This window comes from Zootermopsis nevadensis, unplaced genomic scaffold (genome assembly GCF_977971745.1).
Source record: "Zootermopsis nevadensis isolate Lab colony 2312 unplaced genomic scaffold, Znev_1.0 Znev_ptg000010l, whole genome shotgun sequence".
Taxonomy (NCBI): domain Eukaryota; kingdom Metazoa; phylum Arthropoda; class Insecta; order Blattodea; family Termopsidae; genus Zootermopsis; species Zootermopsis nevadensis.
The window spans coordinates 12,620,257-12,646,960 of NW_028259142.1; the positions used below are offsets into that span (position 1 = coordinate 12,620,257).

The following is a 26,704-nucleotide window of genomic DNA, read 5'->3' on the forward strand; positions in this document are numbered from 1 at the left end:
TCTGTACCAAAACCCACTGGGGTCTCGCCGTATTTTCTTCTAGCATCGAAAATCCCTTGGGCCCAGTGGCTTGCATCCCATTTTTACTCCTTAAATATTGTTATTATCCATTCCCAGAGAGTAATTTAAAATTGCAGAGATTTTTATTTTATATTTCCTTGCAGTGATGGAGTTTTCAATGTTTGTGTACGATAATTTGTACCTGTTTAATTTATAACGTTTTTGTCATTTATATTGTATGGTATACATGCGGCGAAAAATGGATATCAAACCTGGTCTGTTCGCGTTAAGATTTAAATGTTTGAGAACAAGATGATGAAGAAAATATCTGGACATAAGAGAGGATGATGTGACACAAAGACAAAGGAAATTAAACAACGAAGAGTCTGATAATATGTACTCTAGTCAAATTAGGAAGAATGATGTAAGCGGACATGTAGAATGCGCAAGGTGTGAAATACCTGAAGGACATTGATTATCTGAGATATACCTATTCGTAGATGGTATGATAAGATTAATATTGATATTAAATTAGTGGTGCGTGATGAAGTTGTGGAATGTAATCAATAGCTGGGAAAAGGTTCCGTTGGCGTAAACTAGTTAATGAACGTTTTACAAAAAGACGATTAATTTCTTTACCAGGTGTGCGATTGTCAGCTTCACAATAGGGAATGTGCCCCATAATACTGGTATGTTTGCGATAGAGACTTTTCGTGGATCATTCGCGTGGAGAAACTGATGAAATATAACGAAAATGATCTTCCTTAGATTGGATCCATGAATCCTCAGCAGACGAGTTGTGTTGCAGCTCACCAAGAATGAATTTTGTCACAGTCACGTTGTTTCATGCTGTACGAAAATAGGTTGATGATCCTGTCTGTGAAAGAGCTTAGATTTTGGCGAAAAGATGCTGTCTCGGCCTGACACCTGTTTGTTTTCGTCTACCTTTCGATGAAGATTTATTCGCGCACAGATTGAAAGCGCGGAAGGTACACGGATAAGGTTCTTGAAAAAGGAATTTTTATGCCTTTACAAAGTTGATTTTCTACTGCCTTGTGTAAAGACGTAAATTTGCATCTCATGAAACTGTAGAAATAACGACAGTACGTATTGATGCAGAATTTGGCTCATAACTGCATGATTATTTTATTATGTATACAGTATGTGAGGAACGCAGAAAGGGCATTTTAACACGTCATAAAGCAATGTTATTATACAAACGAAATGGTTTTCAGAACAGTGGTGCACTCAAAATGGTGGAAGAAGTGTCTGTTTCCGCGATAACCACAAAGGTAACATTCCATTCTCGCTGTATGTGCTTGGAATTTCCTTTCGGTCATGTCCCTTCTGACATCTTATTCACTCCTATTTTTTGCATACGACATTTTAGCAAGGACTTCAATAGGAAAAGAGGACATGACCTTGCCTTCCTTTCAAATATGAATGTTCCTTTTAAGATGCGGTGCACTTCACAACATAACAGTGAGATGTGCCGGAATTCTTTTGTTAAAATGATTCCTATGAAGCAAAGTTTTACAGAAGCAATATTAACTTAATATCGTATAACGCAGATAAATTACACCCCTGTATTATATACTAGAACTAAGTTATTAAACTTGTTCCCAACTCTTTAGTAGATATGATACCTGCATAACATGCTTTCTATAAAATTTCGGAAAATGTTTTACGTTGCAGTTATCAGAAAAATGTTTTCATGTTTGTTGGGGATCACAAGGAATAAACGGTTTCTTCCTCGGGGGCCCAATTAGTGAGCTGCCTGTCTGTGTCTGTCCATCTGTCCCCTAACTCAGTTACAAACATCAGTATTTATCATCATAGCAGTAACAGACCGTTCCGACCCCAATCGTCCAGAGTGAAGGTCGTAATTCGGATCATAAATCCATGTGGTGTATAATTTGTTAACATTCTGTATTCTGTCGATATCCTGAATCAGCCTGATTTTATATTCCTTTAAAATTTTATTTTATTTATTTTCTTTTTATAGCCCATCGAAGTGTATTTTAAAGTTCTCATTAATTTAATTTTACCATTTGTATTTCTGAATATTATAGACACTGATTGGTTGATTTCGGTGAAACTCAGTACGAATATCTCTGTTCATTTTGTGTTTGATACAATCAGTAATGCGCACGGAATTTTGTGTCAACTGTTCCACCATTCTCAGCAGTTATACCCAGCCATTGTGGAGCTTTCTAGAATCATACATCTTTGAGGTTCTCACGGTGGCGTATATGAGGATCGCCGTGATGATGGAGGTAGCAAATATCTGCGAAACGTCGGTAAATATATACCAGATTACACGGCCCAAAAACCCAGGAAGATAGACATCTTCATGAATCGCGGTTACTCCAACAGTTCATTAATTGATTTACAAGTGCCGTCAAACAGCTACACACTTCTTTTTTCGATGTATGAAATTATCATTGCACCGTTGTCACTGGTATCTGCGCAAGAAGGCGAAAGTTGCAGAACGAAACGGAGTCACGAAAATCCAATCACAGTTCGCTACGAATCTAACGGCACACACATTTCAATTTAAGAGCCTTGGCGTTATTTCAAGTCGAGGCCAGACCACTCTGCAATCACTTTCAACCAACACAATTGTGCAGAGGGTCTTCTGGGCACCCCACTCGAAGTACAGAATGGAAAGTAAAATATAGTGTCTTGTTCCGTCTTCCTTTTACAATCACAACTTGTCTTTCTTTTAGCGGAATACCACATCTATATTTCAGCGTTTAGTTTTGTCTTAGACATAATAGATTCTCATTCGCACTCAGCCACACATGTTCCAAGTAACTTTTTGCGAGGTTTGTGTATTTAAAGATAACCTAAAGATGTTTAACTAAATTAGTTGCCTAGTTGCCTACGAAGTGACTCTACTGCACTGGAACTACTCTCTCACCTACCTCGTGGCTGTGTAGTTGTTGAAACCGAGACAGTCTGCCTGCGAAAGGTTTGAAACCGTAATTTCGACTGTTGGTAGCACTGCTTAAACTCAGTCCGTCGCATAGCCATTACCTACACAGTGCGGCCACTGTGATTGGCATTCGAGCTAAATAAACTTAATTGGGATCAGCGACTATTTTCAGCAGTAATTACTTGAAATTCCATTTGTGAGTTCTTTGTTCTAGCGCACTTCACAATTACAGTGCAAGTGATAAAACCAGATACAAAAATAACGTTTTATAATTAATATTATGTTAAATTAAAATGTAACATAATATGCCCGGAAAAGTTATTTAAAAATGACAAATAATAGACCAAACGTTTTAATTAATATCTTACAGGCCTAAATTAAACATTTCAAAATGTATAATTTATTGTTTCATCCTCTTAGACAAGGTGATCTATGCTGAGTCTAGAAGCGAAATATATTTAAATAAATACCATTTTATTAATTTTCAGGTTGGATGACATTTTGAACCAATTTAGAAGTATAATTCAATAGCAGAGTTGTTGGGCCGAATTAGTTAAATCTGTAACCTGATTGGGGGGGGGGGGGGCTTCTGTATCTCTAAAATTAATATTGATATTTAGACTGCTTGGAAAGTGACCATTTGGAAGACCAAGATTAGAGAATAGATCAGAGAATAATATTAAGATGGATGTTAAAAATAGGTCCCTAGAAATGGAGCTGGATAAAAATGATTTATAGTCTTGTCCAATGACGTGTTTTGGTCTCGATGTTGAACCTTCTTGTTCTATAGATGTTGTTGGTTATTTTGTCAGTTATGAAAGTTTGCAGGGAAATTAGATAGCTCAGGAAAACTCTACAATGAAGGCATGTAATATTCACATTCGTTTATAAGCCTGTATGAATATAATTTATTATCTTCAACTTAGAACAAAGAACAGAAATTCCTTTCAAACACACACTCAGAGATATTTGAAAATCCCTAATAAATGTCGTGGACTGCTAAACAATGTGTGGTATATAAACATATCTTGAAATACCGTACGATTATTTTGTGTTTCCAGCATACGCAGAATGTAAGTGTAGATTAAAAATTACAAATATGTGTCCACAAATTTAATTTGATCATTCTTTATCCCTTGACACACTAGCAGCCAATCACTGTCCATGGGGTATTGTAAAGCTAAAATAGGAAATATGCCGCTGCTGATGATAACATACATAGTACAATACTGTTATTTGTGTGGTAAAATCATTTCTGAAACTTACGAGCGAAGTCAAAAAATATGTTTATGTGAAATATGTTTCAAAGCTTACTAAATATTCAATTAGTTTAATTATTATTAGCGCACTTTACTTCGTTAAGCGGAAATAGCTTGCATTTCATGGATCGCAATGCCGTACGTTTCTCCGTTTCAAAGTTTAGGCAAAATGATCGATTTTGACAAAATTTAACATGAACGGTACGTCCATGTTATGGCCGTCTGAACCTTGTAATTCTTAATTTCTTACAGTCTATAACATGAATATCGCGGTTATGCGAACATTGTAGGTGGGCACTCCACTAGCATCATGTAATGTACGGTTCTGAAATTGCGTCCGTCTCTTGTTAAGGTAATTTTTTTTTTACAATATAAGTACACTGTATGTCAGCCGTGTAGAAATTTTAATTTAACTTTCAGTTTGACAGCGATAACTAAAAGACCGTTGGAGCTAGCGATATGAAATTTTGTATGAAGACAGATCATAAACATTCATTTAAATTATATAACATGCAACATTCTTTATGAATCGAATTTACAGTCATTATGATCTTGCAAAACTTTAGCCTTCGGCTAGATATGCAGATGATTATAATTTAATAACAATAAAACCAAACCATAACATTCAACAAACCTCAAATCACATTCAGTAGGGACATATTTATTAAATTATGTTTCTGTTTTACAGTGGGAGACTACCACTTTTATATGTAGTTCTATTAGAGTTGTGAATCTTAAATTCATTGTAGTAGGCGGATAAAATATTCTGTAAAGAGATCTCAATAAATTATATGCGATATAAAATATGATACGATATCTTATATTAGAAAGATTAATTAATTGTCACTAGTCAGCTCGTAATAAAGTGAAAATCACAATTAAAGAAGTATGTACTGACAATTTGGTTTACAAATCATATGAATAAAGTATCCCACTTTTACTTCTAAAGCAGCCAAGAGTCTGACAACAGACCAAAGCTCTGGTTTTGGACGAGGAATACCTCAATGTTTTGCTTGCCCGCCTGGTGGGACGGTGATAGTCGAATATAGACAAATATTAATAATACCAGGGTGAAACCGAAGAACTTGGATAAAACCTGGTCCATCGCTACTTTGTCTACTGCGAAAATCACTCGTAGTCACCCATGATTGAAAGTGGTCCCTGCGGTGAGAAATCAGTAGTTTGCGTGACTAGTAAACTTACTTCTGCCTGCCCTTCGTTAAAAAAAGGCTTGCAGTCACTGAAACTACGCAGACATATTAATATCGGCGTAGAACTACTGGGTCTGCAAGTAACGACTCATTACAGTTGAGTTGTTTCATTTAATTGTGAAATAATTTTGCAAGTTTCTAATTAAAGGAGAGAAAATTAAAACTGGGGGTGTTTTAAGGCCATTATTCCAAATCCCGCCAATTAAATCCTTGCCCAGGAGCGTAAGTTCTCTCAAGGGCTTATGATTATGGTTTTCCGCCCCGTGCCATAAGTCAGGTCTAAATACTATTAATGTGCAAATCAATTTCGGTAGATGAGAAACACATGTGTAATTAAACTGTGTATGAAATTAAATAGAAATAGTTTACAAAATTTTAATTAAGTTTCTCACGGGAACTAATATGAAGATAGCTGTCTTTTGAGTTGTTGCGCCGTGTAGTCTTACAGAAGTATACCGACGTTTCGGAGTTAATTACTGCTTCTATCATCAGGGCGATGATGAGCACCTCCGAAACGTTTGTTAATTTCTAAGCGACAGCATGACTCATAATCTCAGAAAACTATCATCGTCAATGATTCGGACCTACAACGTCAACAGCTGACAATAAGTAACTGAGAGTTAAGCAAAGATGTGTATTAGATACTTCTAACTGAATTGAGACGCGTCCAAACTTCCTCGATAATAACGTGTTAACTCATCAGTGACGCGAATAAGTTCAAAGACAAATACTGATCATAGAATATTCGTTTCTTTTTCGAAAATCACTGGCCACTCGCCTTCATCTTTCTTTCTCGTCTCTTTATTTGTAATTGGTGTACATTTAACGAGGTCGTAACTCACTACAACATAGCCAGTAGATACCTTGTAGTGCTGTCAGGTTTACCTGCTACAGGCTGTAAGTAGAAGCAAAAGTGATTTTATTCTGGAAACGTGTACCATTTCATTTATACAAATCCAGTCTATAGCCCCATCTCTTCATATCGTTCGACATGTACTTATCAGTAGTTTTATAGTAGTCTATTTTAACTAACTACACATATAGGCTTAACGTCCATAACGGAATAAGTGTATAGGCTTATATATTAACACTTATATGAGCGACATTGAACATAAATATACGAATTAACTGATTGTCCTTTGTCAACTAAATGCAAGTCCATCGAGCAGAGCCTTTCTGAATTGATTCCAGTCACTCAGCTGCTGAAGACATGCAATACATTTTATGAAACGACAAAAGTCCGTGTTTGTCAAAGGGCCAGGAAGTAAAATGAATTCACATTACCCAGGAAAATATTTGTGCGTAGGAAGAATGAAATGGTACGTGAGCAATTTATGATATTACATAACAGACAAACTCACGGTTTATAGCCTACAGGCGCATAGGATTGTCAGAACAGTGAAATATAGGGGCTAGGGCTTCATATGGGGTTAGGGTAGGGTGGACCAGAAATACAGACAGATTTTTGATGATGAAACCTCTTGGAATGGGGAGGAGATGGAAGATAACATTAAGACCAATACTAGAAATATTTTGTGAAAATAAGAGGTCAATGGAACTGGCGTAGGATCGTATCTAGTGGCTGTCCTCTGTATTAACAGCGTTGAGCATTCGGGTTCTGCCGCCAGGTATAAAACAAATATTTTCGTTTGCCGCGTTCTGAATTCTTCTTTCTCAAAACATGAAGATTATACCATGAAATGTTTATGAATTCCTTTCGTGTTTCAAATTAACCTGTAACTAGGTAAGACATTTACAGCTAGCATTAATATTATTAGTACAAGAAGCAGAGATATTATAACGTCTGATAACTGCCGACTCGGAGCGGCTGACACCGAGTGCGGTCAGCATTCAAGGACATAAATTTGTTCAAGAAAAACTTGATTACATGTTCTGTGACTTTGCATAGATATATGCATGAAAAGAGAAAAAAACAGAGGAAATATCTGGCTCATAATCTCTGAATTTAAATAAGGATCATTTTCGTTGGATGTTACAGCATTTTTTCATATTGCGTTTATTCCAGTTTTTCAGCCTGATAAATTGAATGAGAAAATAAAATATGTGATTTTATTTGAAGATAATATTCTCTACAAGAGGTTATTTTGCTCTAAAATTGAATTTTGAAAATAAAACACATAATTTAAGTGTGGAGTTTTATATGCAGAGAATGACAAGTAGTAGTTTAACTCATAAATATTACATTGGATGGACCTTGTTTAAGATTTGAAATATTCTATCATCTTATTGATGGATGATAAACTGAAGGCGGCTTTCTTTATATTGATATTATAACCTTAATGGTTTAACATAAATATCTATGCAACACATTGATTTATATTTTATCGTTGCTTCTAATTCGTAACATTGACAAACATAGAATGTCGTCAGAACAAAGCTGTTTATTAATATTTAGTTACTTAAGAGTTTAATGAATCCAATCAGCCTATAATTTACGAATTTGAATCTGAAACTCGTTACGCATTCTTTGCATAAAGTACTGGAAATGAGAGATAACTCTTGAGATAGTGTCCGAATGTTAAGTTTCCGAAACTATGTAATTTATTTCTACTGAATTTGGTCTTTTTGTGTACACTAAACGTTCCAGGGAAAACCCCAAATGGTTTATATCTGTCCAATACAAAACCAGCAATACTTGAACCTGAACTGACGAAACTGAAGCCCCTTGTTAGGTCTAGAGTTGAAATGTAGACAAATACCCATGTATACATTATCGTATTTCAGTTATTAGACCGCATAGCAAGAATTTACTGACTGACCTCCAAGTAAATATTTCAAAATTTGGAATATATTTTTTTCTGAGATTATTATTTTGCGCTGTGGACAGAATTCAGATCATGGTCTTTTGAGCTGTAACACTGTTATTGAAGGTGGTTACGAACTTTTCTGAGGACCATACTATCTCCATCTGTAGTGTAAACGTTGATAAACAATTACAGATCTTCACTTATCACAACTCAGAATTAAAGGCAGACTTATGGTATCATTATGTCCATATGTCTGTTCACAATAATTTTCATGGATTTTCATTAAATTTGGTATGAACATCATGTTAATAGACGCCACCAGACTATCTTTTTTTAATTGTTACTGATATGAACACGGTTTCTGGGCGATATTTGAGTTAATCTCTGCGATCAGTATAAAGATGGTTGTCTTCTGGGTTGTTGCGCTATGTAGGCTGCTAGACGTTTATCGACGTTTCAAATGTGTTTTCTGCTTCCGTATGTGGGGTGATCATCACCAACATATCCCTGATGACAGAGGCAGTAAGGGCCTCTGAAACGTAAGGAAACTTCTACCAGACCACCGCGCAACAACCCAGAAGACAGCCATCTTAAATTTAGAGGGAACAATATTATTGATACTTAATGTTGAGGCCGTCAGACTTTGCGTGACACTAAACATTAGCAAAATATGAAAGGTTTGGTAAGGTAGTTTTTGTGTAGAAATTAAAGCAGCTTATCTGCCTCACGAAATCTACATTTCGTTTTGCCGGTTTCACCCAAAATTTGATGCACCGTTGTATGTAGGGACTGGGTTGTAAAAGTAAAGTAAAGTTTGTCCCACTATACGCCATGTAGGCGTTTGGGGTGAGAGGAGGTATAGCTCCTCTCTTCCTTGACCTCGGCACTAGATGGGTGAGTGGTCAGCATCACGCCCCGGCCAGCTTTACCCCCGGGAAAGGACCCCGGTACCCATTGTAGAGGAGGCTGGGTGGGCCCCAGAGCCGGTCTGGACGCAGAGGCTAGAGGAAAAATCCTCTGCCCCCGTCGGGGATCGAACCCCGGTCGTCCAGCCCGTAGCTAGTCACTATACTGACTGAGCTATCCCGGCTCATAGGGACTGGGTTGTAAGTATGGAAATAAATAATAAAAAACCTGGAAATTGTGTATGAAATATTGTTTAAAAATTATCTAAAACGTTGCCAAATTTGAGTGCCCGAAAATTTTATATTATGTCTTACAAAATTAACATGGTTAAAATGTATGGTAATGAAAATTACGAACACGAATGGGTCACTACATCGAACAGTTTATTTTTTTATTATTTAATTTATTCACCATTTTACAGGGTATTAACTTCTATGTACCTGAGACAAACCTTGCCCCTGAGATGGTAGTGCGGCAGCTATTTCGGAAATAAATTTTTTTAATGCGCGCTACATGCATTATACAGATTTATTATTAATATTTTTATATCTTACTAGCCTCACCACATGCATTTAACACGGTGTGTCTCAAGCGATTTTTAGGCAGGTACAAGTTTTTCCTGGACCAACCGGTGACCCTAAAATAGATCAGAAGTCGTACTGCATAAACCGTTTGTGTCACTTCGGTGACTGTCACAGATTTCACGTATTTTCCCTGTCACAGCTGTGGTGTTAGAAAAACATCATTTCACTCTACGGATGCAGTCATGTGACCCACCTGTGTCTTTCATGGTGATGAAATTAATTCTCATGATACTCGTCGATGGTAGCCAACGTAGTAAGAATTCAAAGTGAAGGAGGTAATTGGAGAACGTGTTTGAAATATTTTTAAGAGACAGAAAATCTAGATAATGCATTTGCAGCTATAACGAATTTAGCTGAAGAACTGCCTTCACGCACTGCTCACGCAGAAAGTAGACATTTCTCTTACTTGTGGCGTAGACACGTGAATACTAACAGTGTTCATAATGGAATGGAAGTTTGTTCTGAATTTAAAAGAATTAATGAGTAATAAGTTATAAAGTTGTCGTCTTCTGGAATAAAATGTTACAAATTTTTAAAAAATAAAATTTAATCACGTAAAATATCAAACGAAAAAGACGATAAAAGAAATTGGTAAAATTTCTTTGTATGTATATAGTTTCTATTTTATTAGTGTTAATCATTGTACGTTTATTCCATAACACAGAGGCATACTCTAGATTTGGCCTAATTACAACATTATATTAAATAATTAAGCTTTCTAGAAAATAAAATTATATATAATATAAGGAATACACGCATGTTTATAGTAGTAGTGGTATGTTATAATAAATTAACACTTTTAAATGACATTATCCTATTAGTATTTACGTTCTTGTATTTTACATTGAATCAAATTGAACGTAATGAAATTCGTAAAAATAATTGCATAGGTGTATTTGTAATTTTTTACATATCTTTGTGAGTGACATGGTACATTCAGTGCACATCATTGGAATCCATTTGTAACATAGAACCTGTGTTACAATATTTACCCAAGCGTAAGGAAACAGGTAAATCAAGCTAGAATGTTCTGCTACGAGCTGATCTGCATTTACATGCCACATTGTGAAGAAATAGGAATAAATAAAACCTGTAATAGCAAACGCGATTTCATTCCTGTGGTGAAACTAATTTTGTAATGCAAGCGACATTTTTACAAGTTATTGGAATCAGTATTTGATACATTTGGCAAGTATCACATGAAAATTCTGCTAGGAGATTTCAATGCAAAAATTGGGAGGGAGGATGTCTTCAAACCCACAATAGGCAGCGAGAGTCTCCATGCACTTAGTAATGATAATGGCGTCAGAGCAGTGACCTTCGCTACGTCAAAAGATTTAATTGTAAAAAGTACAAAATTTCCACACCGTGATGTTCATAAATACACTTGGACTTCCCCAGATGGCAGAACACACAATCAAATAGATCATGTTTTAGTAGATAAGAGAAGGCAGACAAATGTAATTGATGTGAGATCATTCAGAGGAGCAGATTGCGACACTGATCATTATCTGGTGGTAGCAAAAGTGAGGGAGCGGCTTTCAGTAAGTAGACGAACTAAACAAAATTTTGACACAGAAAGATTTGATTTGAAAAAATTAAGTGAGGGAGAGGCAAAGGAACAATATCAAGTTGAAATTTCGAATAGGTTTCAAATTTTAGAGACAAATGAGGATAATGAAAGTGTGGACATCAACAGGGAGTGGGAAAATGTCAGAAACTGCATCAAAATTTCAGCAAAAGAGAAACTAGGATACTACAGGAGAAAGCAAAATAAACCGTGGTTTGATGAAGAATGTTCAAAATTAATAGATCGAAGGAAGCAAACAAAATTTCAATGGTTGCAGAACCCAAACAAAACAAATGCGGATAATCTATGTAACGTGAGACGTGAGGCTAGTAGAACCTTTAGGACTAAGAAAAGGGAATACCTGAAGGGCAAAATTGCTGAACTTGAGACAAATAATAAGGAAAAAAACATCAGAGACCTGTACAGAGGCATTAATAACTTTAAGAAAGGATATCAACCCCAGACTAATTTGGTAAAGGATGATAGTGGCAATTTGCTTGCAGATCCAATAAAAATTGTGAATAGGTGGAAAAATTTCTTTAGCGAGCTCTTAAATGTTCATAATACTGGTGATATTAGACAGATTAAAATGCATACAGCTGAACTGTTGGTGCCAGAACCTAGCTTAGATGAAGTGGAACTAGCCATTGGGAAGTTGAAAAGTTATAAATCTTCAGGAATTGATCAGATTCCGGCCGAATTAATTAAAGCAGGTGGCAAAGGGTTGCATATGAGGATCCATAAGCTTATTCAGTTAATTTGGGATAAGGAAGAGATGCCACATCAATGGAAGGAATCCATAATTATTCCTATTTATAAGAAGGGGGACAAGACTGAGTGTGGTAATTACCGAGGAATATCGCTGCTATCAACCTCATACAAAATTCTATCCAACATTCTTTTGGCAAGATTAACCCCATATGCGAATGAAACTATTGGGGATCATCAGTGTGGGTTCAGACGAAACAGATCAACGATTGATCAGATCTTTTGCATTCGTCAGATACTAGAGAAAAAATGGGAGTTCGGTGGGACTGTACATCAGTTATTTATAGATTTCAAAAAAGCCTATGACTCTGTGAAGAGAGAAGTGCTATATAATATTCTTATTGAATTTGGTATACCAAAGAAGCTAGTGGGTCTAATAAAAATGTGCTTAAATGAAACCTGCAGCAAAATTCGAGTAGGTAAATATGTATCTGAGACATTCCTCATCAAGAACGGTCTAAAACAAGGAGATGCTTTGTCTCCCTTGCTCTTTAACTTTGCGCTAGAATACGCCATCAGGAAGGTCCAAGGTAGGCAGGAGGGTTTGCAATTGAACGGGACACATCAGCTATTGGCATATGCTGATGATGTTAATTTATTGGGGGACGATATAAATACAATAAAGAGGAACGCAGAAGTTTTACTAGAGGCTGGTAGACAAGTGGGGCTGGAAGTAAATTCAGAAAAAACTAAGTACATGTTAGTATCTCGTCATCAGAAGACAGGCGGGCAAAATTATCTTAGGGTAGCTAATAAATCCTTTGAAAGGGTTACAAAGTTCAAATATTTGGGAACAACAATAACAAATCAAAATGATACTTGTGAGGAAGTTAGGAGGAGACTAAATTCCGGAAATGCTTGCTACTTCTCAGTCCAAAATATTTTGTCTTCCCGTCTGATTCCTAAGAACCTGAAAATTAAAGTATACAAAACAATAATCTTGCCTGTTGTTTTGTATGGGTGCGAAACATGGTCTCTCACTCAGAGGGAGGAACACAGATTGCAGGTGTTTGAGAATCGGGTGTTGAGGAGGATATTTGGGCCTAAGAGGGAAGACGATGGGGCGTGGAGAAAACTGCACAATGACGAGCTTAAAAATCTGTACTGCTCCCCCAGTATTGTGAGGGTGATTAAGTCGAGAAGAGTGAGATGGGCGGGACATGTAGCGCGCATGGATGGGACAAGAGGTGTGCACCGGGTACTGGTTGGGAAACCTGAAGGGAAGAGACCGCTGGGGAGACCTAGACGTAGATGGGAGGATAATCTCAGGCGGGATCTATCCGAGATAGGAGTTGAAGGAAACTGGATTTTGTTGGCCCAGGACAGGGTCCGGTGGAGGGCTTTGGTTAATTCGGTGATGAACCTTCGGGTTCGGTAAGCCATCTAGTTAGTTAGTTAGTTAGAAAAAGGAGGAGTTACCGCGTGTAGTTCTGGTAAGATAAGTATCATTCAGCCTTGCTGTTGGCTTACGTAAACTTCAGCCTTTGCGTGTTCCACTGTTGTAGGAAAGCAGGAGGGCGGAGCACCAAGAACCAGCAGTTGTTTCCGCTTCTCAAACTTTCCCATTTATATTTTTCTCTCCACTTCTGTCTCATTTAGTTTTGTCCCAAACCCAAGGTAAAATATAATCATCTTACACAGCGCATTCATTATATATTACAGTGCTTATAACAGTCCGTCAATTACCTCAGTCCTGAGTAAGATGAGTCAGATTGATATCCTCATATCCTTTCTTTAAGACACATTGAAATATCCTCTCGTGGATGTCTAGAAGTCCCAAGCGGTTTCTTTATCTTTGACTTTGTTCAAATATGGTTAGGCCCAATTATTTGGAAGCGTCTGTTGCATAAATCCTATTTTTATACACTATATTTCGAAGCCATAGACTTCTGGTATGTAAATGAGGACTCTAAGCCAGTGCCAAGAAAAGTGGATTAATGTATGTACTTTAAAACAAAAGTTCGTATTCTCAGCTGTTTCAATGAAGTTAGAAAGAATATCAGTAATAAAGCTTCAGACACTTACTTTTGTAAGTAAAAAGTTAATAATATACACTGAAACATAATTGATAGTTTATAAATTCTGTAATCAAAGGTTTGTATGTCACAATTTGTGAGTTTTGTCAGCAACTAGTTAATTGACACCATGAAGCATAGTTGTGCTTGAGAAGCTGATAGTGGATTAGGTGATCAAGAAATTTATATTCTTTTAAAAACTCGGAGTTTTACTTCAACGTTCACAAGAGTCCACCACAGGACCGTTTAACGTGTCAATAGAGTAATTACATTTCTGCATTTCACTTTTTTCAGTACAAATTATATGTTGCCACGGAATATTTAAAAATGGCGGACGATCTTTAGATATTGATTTAATCATACATTTTGACCCCTTGTCATGGTTCCTTGGCACAAATTATGCTGTAAAATGTGGAAACATTTAGATACCAAAAATTCAAATTCTCAGTATACCTAGGTTAAATATATTTTCCAAATCGGCTACACGTTGTTTATGTTTCGGTTGCAATACTGTTCGTTTGCTGAAAGAACAAAATTATTATCACATATACAAAGCCATTGTTGTATACATAATGACACTAATCATACTGCAGATTCTGATATCATTATATAAATCGCCGAAATATCTGAAACACTAATGCAAAATCTTAATGAGCTCTGCTATTTTAGGACATGCAACAGGTTTAATATTTTTTGTACGATTGGCCATTTTGGGAAAATGTCTCGAAATGTGTAAATCGAAATCAGTTCATTATTTTTTTTCAAAACGAAATAAGCCCTCGGACGGTTGGGCGTCTTAATAATATATTTTATACAAACAGCGTATAGAAATAATTCCTTTTAACTGGACTGAAGTGTTCTTCATCACATCATTATTTTTACGTCGCTTTGTGTACATATATGGGTATATATATATATATATATATATATATATATATATAGTTATTTATTTTTATATGTAGCGTGAGGCTGATCTAGTAGCAAAGCTTTAGACCTGCATTCGGAACCATAGTTTCTAGTCTCATCGACATGAACTTACCTACCGTCTATTATAATGAGACTTTTTGTAATTTTCGTCAGTCCCCCATGGTAATGCCTGTAATAGAGAGTAAAAAAAAGGCCACAACTATCTCCTCACAAATCCTTACCTACTCATCGTCCATAATCTTTTCATCTCGTGCATAACCTGAAAAAAGTTAAACGCTTCAGGTCCAGTTGTGAACAAAGATTAATACACGAACATTCGTACGTTTTGAAGCGTTATGTCTCGCTTTATACTGTGCTGCTGTTCTGAAATTTTTTTGTTCATGTTGTCCATAAAGTTGATCATTCTCTCATTTCCATAATCCGTTTTCTTTCTGTTCACATTTTATCTCTCTCGTTTTTGTTCTTCTTCATAATCATCCGTTTTATTGAGCCTGCGGAAACTCTCTTTTATTGCTGTCTCATTGTGTTGTCTGATCCTCTGGCATCGCTTCTCATACACGCAATGAACTTTACCGCGGAATGGACAATTTTCACATCCGCGTTTTCTACCCATTAAACTTTGAAATCCCTGGGCTCAATTTCAGCCCTGATATAAACAACTTGTCAATATCCCTCTAGCAGAGACAAAGCTTCACGCGCTCCTATTACCCATTTCCATGCGGAATAATCCCTTTGGGCCACCAAACCGTAGTCGTGATGTACACTGTGTCCGTGCATTCGTGTACAAACACTCACTGCGGAATTGTGAACAGAAATTGCAGCCCAGCCCTGTCTTCCTTTATACCTGTAAGCCCAAAGTACCCACAGTTTACTTTGGTTATGACTGAAAATTGAGTACTCATTTTACTAATGAATTCTTGGTGAATTTATATTTCTCTATAACTCGAGATTTATTAGACCTACGCATAAAACCATTTCTTCGTCTTTTATTCTCACGAGACATGGACTAAAAAGTGATGACTCGAAACTAAGAGATACATTAAAATATATTGGTTACAAAGTTTATAATAAAAAAATAAAAATTATGATTGCAGAAATCCGTATGTTTTTCACATCCAAAACTGCGAATCATGTTTTCAAGTACTTTATTTATGGCTTCCTCTGTGGGATTTCCTTTATGAAACTTGTAACTGGGATTTAATATATTCTAGATCTGTTATCAATGTTTTATTCATGTGATGTATTTTTTTTTTAAATTAGTTCCTTTTTCATGGCCAGCAGTTTAGATGCACGAATTTACAATACATGTATAGCATACACTATTGTGTTTATGCTTTTGGAGCGTATTAGACCAATGGCTTCTAATTCCACCTTTATTTAACTGTAGCAGAACCAATAAGAAGTAATTTACTTTGAAAATTGGAAGACATAGATTAATGTTTATAATTTAAACTCTGACAAATGATGGACGGCATTTAATTATGGCACATTTACAGACCATAAGCATATGATACGTGAAAAGATGTATTTCGTGTGAGAAGTTTATATTTTTAACTTTTATATTTTGAGTGTTATGTCATTATTCTTACATGCTGTGTGGATCTTTTAAACACTGCGCATTGAGGCCAATTCTTCATAATGACATAGTTACAGTTGTTACAAATTGTATCACTCCTGTGTTCAGGAAAGCGGAGAATAGAAAAGTGTGGCTTGGTGCTTTCTAACAAAGACGACGGAGTCGTTAGACGGGCGTCTGTGGCGAAACGCGAACAGCACATCCGCCGCGTAGCCCATTATTGTTGAGTGTCAATGTCTGAAATGTATGCATGCATAAATGCTGAATATAATTTTTTTTATATATTTTGTGTTTGTGTACAAAGGCATTCCTGGAAAATAAATAAAGTTATGTGTGTTTCATAATTCAATATGATTAACTGAACTATATTTTCTCTGACAGCAGCAAAATGCCTGGCCAGAAATGAAGCCCCCAACTTAAGATCCGGGGTGTGATAATGTGCTGCTTGGTCACGGCTATCACACACCTCATGGGGCGATAATCGATGAGACTGGAGAAGTGTTGGAATGATAATTAGCAGAGGAAAACCTGCTTAAGTGCCACTTCTTGTACCACGAATTTCACTTGAAGTCTCGCGATTTTGAACACGGTTTTTCATAATATATTTTATGTCTAGCATTATAATTTCTTTTAAACACATAAGCCTGGTGTGTAACATCGTATTTGGTATGATTATTGAATGACTAAAATCAAGCACGATTACTAAATAAAGATTAAATCTGATATTCCGAGAAAGCGTACTGAATAGAGATGAGAGAAAGTTCTAGTGGATGTAGCAAGCGCCTCTGAAACGTCGGTAAAGAGACTACACACCGAAACACCATAGAAGACAGTTATCTTAGTAGTTGAGAACGTGTGGAAAGGCATAGCCTATGCATTTAGAATGTCGATGCGTGTAGGTTGTGGAAAATTGCCGTAAGACCTCGTGAGCTACTTAAGTTTTAAAATAGAAGTTGTAACACAACGAAAGTTATTAGACGACCGCAAGTTAGTGTAAGGTAGGGCGTGGCTGATAATGTTCTGAAGCAAGATCATAAATCCAATTATGAATGGGCTGGGGAGAAATGTAGAAGCCCGTGTTTTACAGAGTTTTTCTTCTTAGGAAAAGTCTACTTAAGATCACTTCATTAAAGTATATAGTGACGTAGAAGTTATGGCACTCCAAATAACCAGTAGAAGTTTTCAAATTGTGTCCTGGTCAGAAACACATGGAACTTTTGAGGAAACGCGGAACACATTGATATGATTTTTGTTCTTATAATGCAAATAGAATCCGAAAAAAAATTTCCTTTTATCTGGACGAGCAGGAATCAGTTACTGGCAGTCAGATTTTTCTATTCACAACGACATTAAATTACATCCCTTGGGGTCCATACAGACTTTTATCAATTTAATACCCAAGTCTCTTTTATGGGAGTTAAAGTGTCCGGAATGTGAAGTGTGTATGTATGTATGTACCTATGAATGCTTGATGCTTGTACAGAAATAGTGATTAATTGGCAGATATGAATAATAGCAGGCTATTATGTGTTATTCCTGCATATGATTTCGGTAATTATCATAATAACCGGTTTATTATTTTCTGTTGTGACACATACTTATCATAAATCACTGATCAAGTTACATGTGGTACATAAATTAGTTTCCATGAGATGTACAAAAATGCTGATATAATGCATTCAATCTTCAGAACTGTATGACACCTTCATATAAATCTGATATTGAGAAAGGTGGGGTGTGGGAGGGGGGTACTTCAATTATCGGTGTTGCGAAAAGTATTGCTCGTTGTACGAAAGATTGGCACACAAACATTTATTTGTATAGTCGAAACATTTTTCGACATGGAAATTTTGAACGAAATCAAATTAAGAAATCGTCTTACATTGCATTCTGACATCTGTAGTGTAAATAGCTTTGTAACATTGGGTTTTTTTTTATCTGCAATATGCATTTCTATCTGCACCAAATGTACGACTGGGTCAATGACAAATTTACAAAGAACGAATTGAAAAGTATACTACTCTGTAATTGAGTACGCTTCGCTCGCCTTGTTTAGTTCAAGGACTTAAGTTAGTTTGTCTATGGTATTTAATTCACATAACAATATTTAGAATTACAAATATCGTAATTGTGTACTGAACTCAAGCATGAAATTCAAGTTGTGGCCACTGAATGTAGTTTTAAATCTGTTACAGGGGAAACATGCTAATGAATTGCTCTTAGCGGTTTACTAATTGGGAAAAATATTTCGCAGAGCTGGTTGCATGGGTCCTGGGGATACAAGAGTATCCACTTTAATCATCCCAGCACTCATTACACATATGACCGCTTTTCCCCTGGCTACTTTATACCGATGATATTTTTGAATCACACAAAATCTCGTCAGTTTGTACAAACTACATACAAAGAACTCATTATTCTAATGGCTTTCAGAACGAAGTGTAGATGCGTACGTTGAGGAACACAGTTAGTATTATTTAAAGTGCATGAGAGTAATTCGAGTGGCTGATCTTGATGCCCCTTCGAGGGGTTTTAGAGCAGAATGCTTTGATGTGAGGGGGTGGACTGTCTGGTCTGATATATGGCGGAACCATCAAATTTGTTGCTAAATGGTTTGTTTATCTGTTAGCAGGTCGTGAAGGGAGAATGTGCAAATTTAACACGCATTTATTTATAATTACATAAATACGTTCATGCAAAAATTGTAAAAGAAAAAATTAATCCTTAATCGCTTTTCTGAGTATTTGCGTTAATGTCGCTTTTAATATTGTTATTGTCGATTTGTAAAAAATCGAAACGTTTAGTTTAAGATAACATGCCAATTGATTTTCTCCTTGCAATAGAAAAAAATCCTATCCTTTGTAAAATTTTAAATTCCATTTTGAGTACGTTTCTGTTCGTGTTGTGGCGACTTTTCAGAATGGTTACCGGTACTTCTGTCTGATACCTGCACGTAACTTCCATGAAATCTCAACGCGGAGTCCCTGTTATACGATAAAAATATTCAAAGCGAAATGAACGTGAAACCGTCGTAACACGTAAATGGGCTAAAGTGTCTAAATGTCCCAAAGGCCCATTTTTTAAATGTACATTAGGTTAAGTTTGGTTAGATTAGATTAGACCCCATTTTCATCGGAACAATTTTTCCTATTTTTGATCTTGGAAAACGCACACGAAGTTTGTAAACATACTTCTGACTCATCCTGTATACATGCATACATACATGTATGACGCATAATTGAGAAGGAATTCGAAATTTTAACACTTTACAGCTCAGTGGTAACTGTATCTCCCATCTGCCTCTACAGTCAATAAGTCTTCATTTTGTATTGGTTGGCTTTGCATGATATTCACAATAAACAGGGAGTATTCCTTTAAACTGCTTTAATTATTCAATTTTTGTAGTGGTGAGGTGTGTTTTCTTTTCGGTAGGGACTGAATACATAATCTGAGCATCGGCTTCAAAGGGATAATTGGAGTAATGGAAAATTTTATATTTGCAATTTGTTTCAAGAAAGTCTTTTGAACAGAACTGTCTGTGGGAAAATAATTTTATGTGTTATCGAGGATATAGATAAAAGGTGACGCCATGTTGTCTTGCCAGCGTGGTCGTTGTTATCACTCCTGCTTTGAAGATGGAAGCAATAAGTTCCTACGAAGATTTGGTAACCGCCTGCGAGACTTAACGGCGTTATAATTCAAAATTTTAGAGTTCAGAAATGTCTTTCAAGTTACATAATCATATGAAAGCATAGAGCTTGTCGTAATACGATACATGGGAGGAATATTTAATGTAAATGTCTGTTTTATGTGTTTGTATTTGAGAGGGCCTATACACTTTAAAACCGACGAACAGTTTTACCTGTAACAGAATGGTCGACTAAGTGAAATACCCGTTGTCAACTTCTTTTCGACTTTTTTTTGTTATTTAGTATAGAAAGTATGAATACTAATAGACAGATCCAGTTTAGAATACTCAAACTTCTGGCACTGTGCTTGTAGGAAAATTAAAATATCGACATGGTGCATGCAGAATGTGTAGTGATATTTGACGATTTCATTTAAGCCAGGCGTTTGGCTGAACCGTGAGAGACTAGCTATCAAGTGTGCGTGAATCTTGTGTCTAAAGCATTAAATACCCACAGATCAAGTGATAAAGAATACGTCAGCACACTCTTTGAATGTGGATGAGTCCAGGACGAGGAGTCAGAACGTGTCCCCATTTCTTATCTACGGAAATGCTAAACACATTTCGAATAATGTTGGTATTGAGCGTCTGTACCAAGATGGCTGTCTTCTGGGTTGTCGCGCCGTGATGATGGAGGCTGCAAGGACCTCTGAAAGTCGGCAAACTACTACCAGACTACTTTGCGCACCATAAAGTGTTTATGGAGATTCATGAATTTTCTCCTTTGTTCTCAGTCTTAGAAAGATTAGCGCGTAACACAAAAAACAGAGCTAATTTAATAAATGAGTGAATATTTAAAAAATATAAGATACAAATAATTTCTGGCTCTTTGTCGTGTAGCAGGTTCTCTGGAATGTGATGAACGTTGCAATATTAAGTTTGTGTCTCCAATAAATAAACACGAAGTTCAGTGAGGTAATCATTGTCGCAAAAAACGCATTTAGAAAACATATGTTTCGCCTGTCCACTTTTTCTGAAGTATTTCATAAACCTTTTTGAGTTTATTTATTATTATTTATTGTTCTGTCTGACGACAGGTCCATATGAACAGGGTCCTTCCATCCTTTTCTCGGACTGGGACCTGTACTTGGCAGATGATCCAGAAGTGGTTTGCCATTGCCTTCTTCTGTGTGTGAATGGAGTAATTGTTGGGATGCCACGGAGAAACCGGGGAAGCCCCCGGAGGAAAACTCCGTGTTGCCTAGAACACGGCCTTGCCCAACACAAGTTATAAATTCGGGCACCGCCGGGAATCAAACCCGAGACCCCAGACTTACAAGGCCAGCGTTCTAACCGCTAGACCACCGTGGCTATAATTAATATTAATCTTTCAATTTAGTACAAGAATGTGTAAGATATCTGCCTACTGAAATTTGTTTGTGTTGAATAACACTGAAAGTTGATATTTTAATCGCCCAGTAAATGCAATTTCTTTCAGTAGACGTACTTTATAGCATTCTTTAGGTATTTATAGTTATTTTTCACATTTCAATCTAGAATTATTCAACCGTAAACAATAGGGACTATTTGCAGTAAGCTCCTGTTTAATTCAGTGACTATTGTTACAGTCATCATCGCGTATGAGCATTCTTCATTAAAATAAAACAGAAACAGTAATCTCAACGGAAGTGTACTACATTTATGGTTCAGTGGGTTTTTTATTTTGTTAAAAGTTCTATTTCTATGTGACCCGCCCAGTTTTTAGACATCCCAGACTTAGGTATGAATTATAAAGTTATCATTACTTCACTGGTCCTTTGAAAATATTAATTTTAAACAATTAAAAATCTCTGTCTTCTGGGTTGTGGCGCCATATATTCTGGTAAAAGTGTGCCAATGTTCCAGAGGTCCTTGCTGCCTCAATCATCAGGGCGATGAGCGAATTCTCGCCCTAATGACGGAGGCCCTTCAATACGCCTTTATCCTGTAGTGTGTAACACGATAAATATTTCACATAGAAAGTGTCAACTGTATTGTTTGTCGAAACGTTGCAAATGCATTCAACATTCAATGCGTTTTGTATTCGATAGTCGAAGTTCTACATTAAATATTACTTTTGTTTACCTAACCTAAGTTGAATTAAATAATTATTTTCAATTGATATTGAGACTATGAATTGTTTATTCGAAAGTCTTTTTTGAGGGCGTAATTAGTGTGTTCACATTAGCTAACTGACTTCATTACATGTATTTTATGAACATTAATTGTGAATTTGAAAACACGCATTGCGTTTTTATGTTATTTATTATTATTATTATTATTGTTGTTGTTGTTGTTTTCTTGTCACTTTCGCCACCAAGCAGCACGCAAGACCTGACTCCCTATATGTTTCATGGCCGACAATGAATCATGCTTGTTATTTTTCGTACGATCTTGGGAGTGTTTTCGTGCGCCCATCACAGTCACGAATGACTTCCGGTACGCGTTCGAATCACACAACCTCTCTTTTATTTCCTCCCCTGTTTCGTGTGTCCAATCACCTTTCACCTGCCTTTAAAAGCGACCAAAAATGGCTGGCGACGGTCACAGTGACACATTTTTAAACTTATATTATCAGTTCTTAACGTCGAATTAAGCTTATTTAAAAAACTTTATGCTTCTTGTTTGTTTTACTAAAACGAACACTCAATTATTTGATTCACAGTATCCCTTTGCGGAATGAGCAGTTTTTCTGGTGAATTTGCACATCCGACCACCAAGAGGGCAGGTGCTGGGTGGAGGCTAAAGGAATTGTAGAGACCGTGACCCAGTTCGCCGCTCGGAAATGGTGAGTTGCTGTTAAACGTAGCCCATCCGTTAGTATTTTTGAAATACAAATGTAACAGTTGCTGAAACGAGACATGAGGAAAGGTAAAACACCGTGTCTCCATCAGCCTTTAACCTTTTAGAATATTTTGCGGGCTTCTAATGTTCTGTTAGCGTCGTATGGTCTGTTGAAGTGGACGGAAATAAACTGTTTTTGTGTTGAAAATTAATGAAGGTAAACATTTAATGATATCTTTTTTCAAGTGGTTCGTTGTTTATTGAATTCGGGGGAAAATCTAAATATAGAATTTGAATGTTTCGCCTACTTTGTACTCAGTAATGCTGTAATGGAGACATTGAGCCCACTATTGCAAACTGAAAATATAAATGGATATCTGCTTTGTCCAGTCAAAGCTGAAAGGTACCACCTGACAAAATTTTGAAACGACCACTTAGTCCTTAGGTCGTTTAGGCCTATATGAAAATGTATGGACATGACATATGTCATACAAGTACTGCATATCAAGTTTTAGGGACGTTTCACACATTTATATAGAGAATGGTTTGGTATACTGTATCTCAGATGTACATATAAAAAACATGTGTAATGTCAAATAATTTTCATTACCGTTTCACGCCCGACGAAGTATTTAAAGTTATGTGTAGTAGAATTTATTTTGTCATTAGTTGTGGCATTAGATGTTCCGAGATTTTTCAGTTTTCAGAGCGCCTGAGCGTCGTGGTCCTCTCTAACAAACATGTAGAATTATTAATTGGTGTTTATGCCACCATTTGAAACAGAAAAAAAACATGTTTCTACCGAAATAATAATGTATTATATTACGTTCTGCGTATCTCAGCAAATAATAATTCAGTTCAATTCTTTATTTTAAAGTAGTGACTCAGTAACTACAGGAACCATTTAGAGAATCAGGACAAGAAGAATAAATGACAATAATAGTAGATAATAATAATAATAACAATAATTTAGTCACATTTAGCAGGGACAACAATAAATAAAATGAGCCTACTTAAATTCAATATGACAGTTGAGCGTGATAGTCTAAGCAGGGGTATTTGATATTAGATGTGATAATTGACAACTGAGTTTTCATTTAATGCTTTGCGTTCATGTTTCTGTGGATACGTATCTGAAAACTCCGGGTTTGCACAGAGAAAACTATCAAATTTAGAGAATTCAATAGTGTTGAATGGCCTGGGTTTTTTTTCTCTATCGAAGGAACTGTGATGCTCATTAAAATTCTGTCCCGTAAAGAAGTTCTCTTCTTACAATGTCCCTACAGTGGAACGCAGTAAATCACCTGCGCCTTTAGCAGCTGTGCCTTGGCTTGTTCCTTTATTCTGTATCTGTAGGTCTTCACTCTGTAGGCTACTTACTACCTGCACGTTAAGCGTACGTATTCCCCAGATAGCTTATGAATACTTACAGGATCTGCACATAAAGATCTGCGTGATTAATCAGAGAAGAAATATTATAACGCAAAACGTGTTTTACATCCTCTTAAGAAGCCAGAGTTAGTTTTACTCTGTATTAAACACGGTGGAGACCGTCTTCTTGGGATATTCTTTGTTTCGACCGTCATTTATTTACCGACGTCGTTTCACTGCTGAGATTATGTGTCATCGGCACTATTAAGATTGTTGACTCGTGAAGGATGCTGATTCAAGTGGATGTGGCTTATTTTAATGTACAATTCTGATATATTCTCGGAGGGATGCAGAAAAACACGCTATCAGTCAGGATAGGTGTTCCATGATCGGAAGTCAAACCTAACATCTCACAAATTAAAATCACATGTGGTAAAACTTTTCCAAGTCACACGACAATTTTTAATAATGTAGCTCAGGGTCGGACAGTGATTTGTTGCGAGTGTAGTTTACTTGTAGTCTATCTGTATCGACTGAGTGTGGCGTAAAGGTGGTTTCTGCACTCCAGGTTAGCTCCAGGGACGTGCTACATTAGTTACCAATCTTTCAGTAATTTACGCTTTATTTATTCAAGAATCATTGCTTCAGTACACTTCATGTATTGTTCATCTGTGATGTGGATACGCGGCCTTACCTGTCCACATCAACACTGGTTCGGCTGCTTTTAATCCAAACCTACACATTTCCTTGTAGCAAAAAATTCTGTCCATACTTCACAGCCGATTGTCGATGGATTTTTCTGCTCCTTTCATTAATTAAGGCGCAAAAATACTTTTGCATGTTGCTTGTCCTTGGTTCAAAGCTGTAGTGGGACATCTTTCACCGGGCTCAAGTCGACAGCTGAACCACGCTCGCAGAATATCACCGACTGACCCTGTCAACAGGATGACCAGGTCTCATCACACAACGAAAATATTCCAGTATTGCCGTTGCTTTTCTAATCTCCTTCGTGTTTGCAAACAAATTTGTCTTTCTGTATTGTTGCATCTGTCGTCAGTTAATTGAATGTCCTACTCGTGCTATGCTCCTGTGGACACAGGCCTGCAGTATGTATAATAAATTAATTTAGGCCTTCACTATAAGCATTATAATTAAATATGATTGTACAGTCATGAATACAGATTGATGATAGATATGTTTTTAAACAAGAAAATACTACAGCCTGTAGCTGATACCAATCGATTAATTTCTAAAAATGAGTAACTGTTGATATAAACAATTTGATCTAATTAGTTAATAGTGTTTACCTGTAATTATTGCCAGTTATTATCATTGTATTCGCTTCGTAAAAACCACGAACGGAATAATTCTCGTCCAGTTTGTCCAATACGAAATGATACGACTCCATAATAAGAGCAATCCGCAATGTATGATGTGCTGATTAAATTAATTCCCTTAGCGACTGTTATAACTGAAATTAATTTTCATAGTGATATATTTTTGGGTGTACGCCTAACTGCAATCAGTGCTTGAGTTGACAGATCAGATAATGTTTCTACCCCGAGGCCCGACATTTTCTACACGCATTTCAGTGTCCTCATTAATATTCTAGAAGCAGTGAACTATTATGAAATTTCACACTTGCGATTGGTCGATGGTGTTTTTAATTTCATATGTTTCTGTGATGTTCAGTGGAGGATCTTGGATCCGAACGAGAGATTAATAGTCGCTGGCTAAATATATGAAGCAGAGTCATTTTAATAAAACTTATAGTTGATTGAGAAATTCTCTGCATTTTATGGAACCAGAAGGTTCAAGAGTGAACACTAACATCTTAGTCCTGTTTATTATTACATTTAATATTATTATCTAATCTACGCATGTGTTTCTAGCGAAATGGTACTTTCAGATTTTCACACTGAAATGTGACGTATTTTCCGACTCTCACGTGATTTCTACACATCTTGCATTTCTCATTCTAGGACAAGAATGACTGTACATTTTTAAGACCCCCAGTGCACAGGAGGATAGGGGGCTTGTGTTGGTGGTGGGGGGTGAGTTCCAGATATTCGATATGTATGCTGTGGCAAAGAGAGAAACGACTGCACCTGTCGGGAATCGAAACCCGGGCGGTCGTTTAGCCCACAGCTTACTTAGTACACCGACTGTCCCTCCGGCTTCTGGAACCAGTCCACACATAACTTATTTGTGTAATGATTGTTTGTTGTGGAGACGTCTGACACTCTTAAATTTCCTTCTTCCGTTGCTTATGTCGTGTTAGTTGCATTCAGCCTTGCGTGTAGGATTCAGACTTGGACCAGGTGTATGTATGTAGGTCTGTCTGTCTGTCTGTCTGTCTG

General features: G+C 36.6%; 1 protein-coding gene across 8 annotated transcripts in view; it reads left to right on the top strand.

The window, feature by feature from the left end:
- The window catches only part of Toll-6 (Toll-like receptor 6), a 451,300-nt gene that overhangs the window by 241,596 nt on the left and 183,000 nt on the right, over window positions 1-26,704 (top strand). For 7 of the 8 annotated variants that reach the window (XR_015534552.1, XR_015534554.1, XR_015534547.1 and 4 more), the window contains one exon: window positions 22,855-22,977. The gene's annotated coding sequence lies outside the window, so the exon portion shown is untranslated. Of the gene's footprint in view, window positions 1-22,854; window positions 22,978-26,326; window positions 26,700-26,704 lie in introns of those variants that run through there. The other variant, XR_015534553.1, reaches the window with a different exon arrangement.